The sequence below is a fragment of the Arachis stenosperma genome, chromosome 8 (genome assembly GCF_014773155.1).
Source record: "Arachis stenosperma cultivar V10309 chromosome 8, arast.V10309.gnm1.PFL2, whole genome shotgun sequence".
Taxonomy (NCBI): domain Eukaryota; kingdom Viridiplantae; phylum Streptophyta; class Magnoliopsida; order Fabales; family Fabaceae; genus Arachis; species Arachis stenosperma.
This window is the reverse complement of record NC_080384.1, coordinates 11649853-11658581: the sequence shown is the minus strand read 5'-3', so window position 1 is coordinate 11658581 and position 8729 is coordinate 11649853. Positions and strand designations below refer to the sequence as shown.

The following is an 8729-nucleotide window of genomic DNA, read 5'->3' as shown; positions in this document are numbered from 1 at the left end:
TAACAAAAACAAGCGTGATTACCTTACTCATATTCTCTGCTCCTCTGATTTGCAGTGATTGAAAAAAAGTGTTAAGGTTTGACATAACTAACAAAAATAACGAAAAATCTATTTTTTTATAAAGATATCCTAATAAATCAAAAAGATATTATAATTTTTCAACTAATATTCAAATTAAATCCAATTTTTTGTAAAGATATCGTAACAAATAATTAAGATATTTTATTTTTTCATTTGATATTCAAATTTAAATTTAAATTCAATCTAGTATTTTTTATAAAGATGTCTTACTTTATAATTACGTTAATCCAAACTTGAAATAAATCGTTGTTGGTCTTTGATTTTAAAATAATTCAAACTTGGAAACTTTTAAATTTAAAGATTCTGTCATGATGGTCAGTAGTTTTTATATTTGCTATTGTGGTTTCTTATTTTCTTTCTTTTTTTTATTCATTTATTATATTTTCTTTTTTTTTGGGTCAAATCCTCTTTCCTTTAAAAACCATATTCTCTATAACTTCAGAAAAACACAAATCAAACAGGTTTTTTTTAATATAAATACAAATAGACTTATGCGTATCCATTTCGCAATATGAAAGTCTATTTCACATCAATTTTATTTTTTCAAATTGTTTATCATTCAAATAAAAAACGTATGGACATTCACTTCTTGTTATTTTTTTAGTAAATGATTAAAAAATAAAAAGTTTTTTTTAGCATTGTTCTTGGAGTATATGATTATATTATTAGGAGAAAGTAAATATTCTCATTTATTACTATTATACTTTTTTTTAATTATACAAATTATACTATAATTTTAAAAATTATTTGTTTTTAAATTATAAAATCAAATTATTGTATCATTAATGAATAGGCTTTTCCTATTAATATAAATATTATGCAACTATTTTATGAAAGTTAGTTAAAATTTTTTTATCGAAAATATCTCTATAGAAAAGTTAGCAACTTTGCACATTTTTGCATAATAAAATCATTGGAACCTACGATTATATATTTACTCTAAGTCAAAAACACTTTGAGAGAGAACTAATGACTTTTTATACTAAATTGAAAGATACATCAAAAAAATATTTATGAAGATGGTCCAGGCATTGACAGTAATTGGCAGTAATTGACAGTAATTGACTTTCTTCTTCTACCAATTAAAAGTGTCATTCATTCGTAACATAAATAAAAAAATAATACAATGAATTTCATTGCATGAGAACCCCACCAGACATCTAAAGTAGGAACAGAGAGCAAACACCCTAGGGTCAGCAATTAGCCAAATACTACTAACATTGCACTTTGTATGCTTCGCATCCCAGTATTTTTGAATTGGCGGTTGGTTTTTGTGTTTCGTCCGGGGAAAAATTATTTAAAGGGTGGCTAATTGAAAGTTCAATTGACTTTGTTCTTCTTTGCTTTCCATCTCCTTTACATTGTCTACTATGTGCTGTATTTTCTTTGATAGGCTCTCGTTATACTCGTCAATGTGCTCGAGTATCAATTCAAGATGTCTTTTGTAGGTGGGAGACCTCTTTTTCTCTGCTGTCAACTGTTGATTTAATTTTTGAATTCTATCTCGTTCGCCCTGAAAAATAGTATCAGAAAACAAAGAGGTAAGTACAGAAAAATAAGCTGAAAACATGTAAAAGAACCAATATTATCTTGAAAAATTTCATTCTGAAATAGCCTGATGCTAATCTCCAACCCTTAGCTTAATAGTGACATCATGATCCATCCAATTTGTCATTTCTAATCAATCTGGCATGAAGTAACTGTGAAGATAACTAATTTAGTAATGCATAGCAATGGAAGAAGAAGAACTGACCGGATATTGTTCGTAGATGAAATCACTTCTGCCACCTCCTGGACCAGCAAGAGGGCGTGTGTGTTCCTTCACAAAACGTGTAACAATCTAGCTACCAGATTTTACTTTCCTTATCATTATCATTGCCTTGCAACCAACCCTTGTCTCAGCCCTTGCCGTATAACATTTTCACACTTTTCAGTCATTATGTATCCCTCTTTGTTGCAGACAAAAATCCGCCCAATAGCAGAATTATCGATCCTTGATCGAGAGAATTTACTAACACGTACGATGAATTCAACACTCGTGGCATATGCATTGTAGAATGCATGTGCCTCTGCTTTTGACTCAAACTCCTGTCCCACATAAGGTTCAATAGGTGAATTTCTGTAAATTCTTGACCTGGGGCTTTTAAGATTAGCAGCTACTTTATTACTTGTTGTAAGTTTCTATAAATTCTCGAAAGATTGCGACTTTGAATATGGGAATTGATGAATTGTATTACCAAGAACATCCCTTCTTTCCAGGTTTGAGTATGATCAAGTGAGTTTGGGAGAATTCCAGAAGGCTGTAAATTATTTCACCGTTAGGCTTGAATTTGGGTTTGGGTAAGATAAAGGGGTTAGAGTTACAATTTTTTTTTATAGGAACTTAATTGTATTTTTAAATTATTAGAGATTTAAATGTTCGCAAAATAAAAAATCAAGAATATATTTATCTTTTTATAAAAAAAATAAATATAATTCTATTTATATTGTGTAAATTGATCGAAACAAATCGAATTTAATAATTATAATACGAACAATTAGATTTATTATTTTTGTTATAATAAATTGATTTTATTCTAATTCATTAAAAAATAATTTATTAACAAATTTAATAAAAATGTCTAATTATATTATAATATGTATACATATTAAAAAAAAAATATTTTTAATTGCCGCCTCAAATATTTTATCTGCTCAAACCTCAAAGGCATTATCGGAGTATTGGACATATATTGGCACATAGATATGAATAGAAATGCCCGGAAATGGCAGATTTTATTGAATTTAAATAGATAGTGGCTTGAACATAAAACATTTGACGTAGTCAATGCAATGAACAAGTGATGAAAAGAAAAAGAAAATGTGGATGGCCGCAAATAATAAGATATAATAATATAAATATTCAAACTGAATTATCACATCAATCCACTAGTATAGTTATAATGAGGAGTTATCTTTGGGCAACTACTGCATGCTTTATCAATAGGAAGGAGATAGATATTCCTTTTCACTGTTTTGGTTATGATTAAAACTGCATTTGGATGTTTAACCCTAAAATAGTATATAAAAATATAAAATTATTACGTTTGAAGATTACTTTGTCCCTCTTTCTCGCGTGATTATTTTGTTGGTATTTTTTTAATTAATTTATATATATTCATAACACATCTAAAATTTGTTTAAATTTGTACTAATATTTTTTAAAACATAAATAATTTTTTAATATATCTAAAATAATAAAATAGCATATATACAAAATATTTTTGATACATATTTAAACAATTCGCCCAAATTTACACTTAACATAAAGAATTTTTAACACATAAAATTATAAGATTGCTCGTTAAATAACTTCTTAAATAACACATTTAAAATTCATCAAAAAATAATTATATTCATTGCTCTTGTTAAACAATTATATACTATATTTAAAAATGAAAAAAATTAATTTTGATAATATTATTTTAATTTGATTAGAATTTAATTTTGGTTTGTTATTTTTATTTTATTAATTTTAAATTTAAATTTGAATAATCTAACTTTAAAAAGATATCATTTTAAATTTTAAATATATATAAAAAATTTAAAATATAATATCTAAAAATAATTATTACAATTATTTTGTTAAATTTTTATAGATAATGACTTTGACTAATTAAAGAATGAATTACAATAGATATTTAGTTGCACCGATAAAAATATTAAAGAACTATAATTTGTGTTAATTAAAGTGTAATTTTTTTTCTTGCTAGCTATTGCTTTATTTCAATTCATGATTTCATAGCTAGCTAGGTTGTTTTCTTTTAATAATGGATGATATGAACGTTTAGAGGGCGCAATTTGCATTAATTAATGGTTGTGGTGGGGACATGGAGGGCATCCAATTGCATAAGGAAAGGGGTCCAATTTGAATGGATCAAATGCATTTCTTCAGTGACGACTACAATAATTGATTGCCCTAGCTTCCATCATAATGCTACATAGACATGTATTGTTAACGGATACGTATCAAACAATTGCATCAAATCAATTTCAATTGCAAAAAGGAGGCAACAAATTGTGTTTGTGCATTCCAAGACGACACCGCCATCCAACTAGGCATTCTATGGCTTTTTCTTAAATATGTTATCTACATCTCCATATACAACAAGCATGTCATTTTCTAGGGTTAAATACGTATAGTTATCTCATATTAATTTCAATATATATTTCACGTATGATAATTAGTCATATCTAATTTAAGATGAAAATCATTTTCCTTTCACTATCTATTTTATGCCTTTTTTTTTTCTTAAATTTGGTAGAAATAGTGAACATATATTAATAAATGTGAGAAATGCTAACCTTTTAACTTTTGTGCTTATGACTTTACTTTCTTCATTTTTTTTCTTGTTCTAATATTATTTTTATTTTTCGAGTTTGAAAGAAATGAAAGAAACATGGGTGTGGATAGAAGTTAGATCTGTGCCTAAATTAAAGTAGGGTAAAGAAATAATATATCTTATCTTGTTTAAACATAATATAAAGTCAGACAACAAAAGAAAAACATAATATAAAGTTTCCGTTATTCCCGTGTCATCAATGTATGATTTACTACCACTCGTTCTTCCAAGAAAAAGGTGAGTATGTGATTATTGGAAGTTAATTGTGAAATTTATTTTTAAAATTATACTCGCGTTTTAATTTAATTTTTTAACTTAGTATTTATGATTTTGAAGATGCTACACATCCATATAACTATATAACCAAGTTGACCCAACATTAAAAAAAATCTAATACTATTAAATGAAAAGTGAAATACACGCGTCCAACACACACAAAATCGCTCTTGTCCAACACTTCTTCTTCCCCACGCTTCTTCTTCTTCTCCCGCGCTTCTTTTTCTTTTTTTTTTCACGCTCGTTTATGCACGGAGCGTCTTCTTCTTCTTCGCGTTCCTCCTTCCCCTCATTTTTTCGCGTTCCTTCTTCTTCACATGTTTTCTCCTTATCGTCATTCTTTTGTTGTTGTTGCTGCTGTATTTTTTTTGTCTTTTCCTTCTTCTCTCTCTGGTGAAGAAGTAGTAGAAGGTGAGGAAGAAGAGTTTTGAATAGTGCAGAATGAACCGAACAAAGTACTCATGGTGAACTGAACATAGTACTCATGGTGAATCGAACACAATACAATTGTATACTACTGAGTGAACGAACCCTGAATGCTAAACCCTAAACCCTAAACCCTGAACCCTACCGTAAATCCTAAACCCTTAAAACCCTGAACCCTGAATCATAAACCCTATACCCCTAAACCCTAAATCCTCAACCATGAACACGATGAACCGAAATTAATACATGGGGCGAACCGAAAGTTTGAAACACACTGAATCCCTGTACACTGAACCCTGAACCCATATACCCTAAACCCTAAAATCCTAAACCTTGAAACCCTATCGTCATTCTTTTGTTGTTGCTGCTGCTGTATTTTTTGTCTTTTTCTCCTTCTCTCTCTGGTGAAGAAGCAGTAGAAGACGAGGAAGAAGAATTTTGAATAGTGCAGAATGAACCGAACACAGTACTCATGGTGAACCGAAAACAGTACTCATGGTGAACCGAACACAATACAATTGTATAGTACTGAGTGAACGAAACATAATCTACTATATAAAATCAAATTCAAACAGCTTTCTGCAGAATGAACCGAACACAGTACTCGTGGTGAATCGAACATAGTAGTCATGGTGAAACCTGTATAGTACTGAGTGAACAAAACATAATCCATTATATAAAATCAAATTCAAATAACTCTGCCTACAATTTACATATTATCAATTCAATTCAATTCAATTCAGTACACCTCCATCCATTTAATTCAATTCAAATTAGCAATTGCATTCCATTCAATTCGATTCAAAATTGAATAATCCAAACTTTGTCAATTTGATTCGTTTCATAAGAGTAATCCAAATCGCTCTCCTAATTTGAAGTTGAGTCATTTATTGTTTCGATTCAGAAGTGTAGATCGAAGAAGAAAACAAAGAAGAATAGGAAGAAGATAAATGCAACGTAACCAGATCAAAAGAAGAAAGCGAGAAGATGAATGCGACTAGAGGAGAACGACGAAGGCAATGCAGATCAATAAGGAAGAATGCGAGCAGAAAAGAAGGAGGAGGAGGAGGAGGAGGAGGAGGAGGAGGAGGAGGAGGTTTACGTTGCAATAGAAGATTTACGTTGAGCAAAGCTTTAGGTTACAGTACGTTATATGTAGCACGTGTATGACAAACGAGTGAGAGAAAATTACTTGATTAACAACCATGTAAAAATTACATGGATGCAGAGCTTTTCCCTTATAATTTACGTTGGTCTCATTTTGTTGTCGTAACAAAATCGTTAAAACAACATACTAAGATAAACTGATAATTACTATATTAAATTTTTTAATAATTATTTGATGCAATAATTAAAATTTTTGTAACTCAATTTTTTTTCTATGAAATCTTTAAAATTTTAATCCTAATTTTACTTAAGGATTTTAAAAATTTTTTAGAGAGAAAATTAAAATAAAAAATTTCAACTGATACATCAAATAGTTATTAAAAAATTTAGTGTGATAACTGTTAAATTATTTTGGCATATCGTTAATAATTCTATATATAATAAAAAAAGACTATAGACTACTATGTGTTACGAATGATAAACTATAAGACTAAATTAAATGGATTAAAATTTTAGAAATTAGATTAAGATACGAATAATATAACTTTAAGGATCAATCTAAATATGAACTTAATATTAAAGTTAAGCTTTAAAATAGTAGTATATGATATTAGATTTATGTATTAAGATAGTTTTTGAGATTTGTTTGAATCCAAAAGTAGTGATTCCGAGCTCAAAAGTTGATAGAAAATTCTAATTCTTATTTCGTTGGTGATTAGGTAGGAAAAATAACTTACAAAAGACACTCCTTACTAAAATTAGTGAGTATTCTTAGGTAATAATTTAAAGTGCATGTGTCTCTATTTTAAATGTTTCTTTTTTGTTTTACAAAATTTAGAGATGTTATTACTTACATAGCTATTTTTTAATTCTATGATTTGGTAACTTCTTTACTCGTTATTTTTTTTTTATAATTTTTTTTTTGTCAAATTTGACTGAGCTTGTAAGTTACGTTGTAACGTCTTTTTTTAGGGATAAGTACGATTTTGGTTCTTAACGTAGGAGTTGAAAATTTTTTTCGTCCCTCGCCTTTTTTCACTCTAAAATGGTTCCCAAGATTTCAGTTTGTTTTAAAATGGTCATTTTTACCAATTTTATTTTTTATTACCAAATTATCTTTTATTAAAAAAATAATAAAATAAAATAAATATAAAATAAATAAAAAATAAATAAAAAAAGGAAAGAAAGGGGGAGACAGAATCGGGGGAGGAAAGAAGGGGGGTGGGGGCGAGAGGGGGGAGGGGAAGGAAAGAAGGGGGAAGGGAAAGAGCACCACCACACCGCCGTCACATCGCCGTCCTGCCGCACCGCCGATCCCGTCACTGCCCGCTTCTTCGTCTTCTTCTTCTTCTTCTTCCACACCGCCGTAGCCGCTCCACGCCGCTCCTTTCTTCCTCAACAAATACACAGCGCCGCCGAGACGGGTGGGGGAGAAAGAGAAGCGGGAGGGGTGTGTTGTTTCGGGAAGAGGGGGAAGGGGGATGGGGGAAGGGGGAAGGTCGCCGCCGCAGCTCCACACCGCCGTAGCCGCTCCACGCCACTGCTTCTCCACGCCGCTCCTTTCTTCCTCAACAAAAACACAGCGCCGCCGAGACGGGGGGAGGCGAGAGAAATAGAAGCGGGAGGGGGTGTTGTTTCGGGAAGAGGGGGAAGGGGAAAGGGGGGAAGGGGGAAGGTCACCGCCGCAGCAGTTCCACACCGCCGCAGTCGCCGTTCACCGCCGCAACCCCTCCTCTCCACCACCACTGTAACCCTTTTTCTCTATTTTAATTTTTATTCCTTTTTCTTTAATTTTTCAGATTCAAAGGATTCTATTGTTGTTGTTGTTGATGATATTTCTGGTTGTTTTTGTTTATTCTTTTTATTTTATTGTTGTTGTTGATGCTTTGGTTGTTTTTGCTTCTGCCTGTTTTTGCTTCTACCTGCGTTTGCTTTTGCTTCTGTTTCTGGTTGAGGAAGAAGAGGGGAGGGAGGTTTGCGCTGCTTCTGGTTGAGGAACTGGTTGAGGAAGAAGAGGGGAGGGAGGGATATTTTTGTCCGAATGACCATTTTAAAACAAACTGAAACTTTGGGGACCATTTTGGAACAAGAAAAAGGCGAGGGACGAAAAAAATTTTCAGCCCCTACGTTGGGGACCAAAATCATACTTATCCCTTTTTTTTTACTAAAGATAGAAAAATTCGAACTCGAGACCTCATAGATGAGTATGAAAAGATTATGCCATTTGAGATATAACTTATTGATAAGTTTGTAACGTTTTATAATTGAATATTCTGTATTAATGATATTTTTGTCCATAATATATCTTAATTATACTAATTATATTTTCGACATTGGTGAAAATACATCTTGTTAGTACTTAACATTTTGGTTTACTTTACATATGTATCTATCTGTATATATAAAGATTTAAGTGCAGTGGTTCTATAATTTCTAAGTAAACTATATGGATTTAAG

The 8729-nt window shown here is 30.9% G+C and overlaps 1 pseudogene; it reads right to left on the bottom strand.

Moving 5' to 3' along the window:
- Positions 1-1378: 1378 nt before the first annotated feature.
- Positions 1379-8321, bottom strand: LOC130945390 (uncharacterized; annotated as a pseudogene).
- Between the last annotated feature and the right edge of the window lie 408 nt (positions 8322-8729).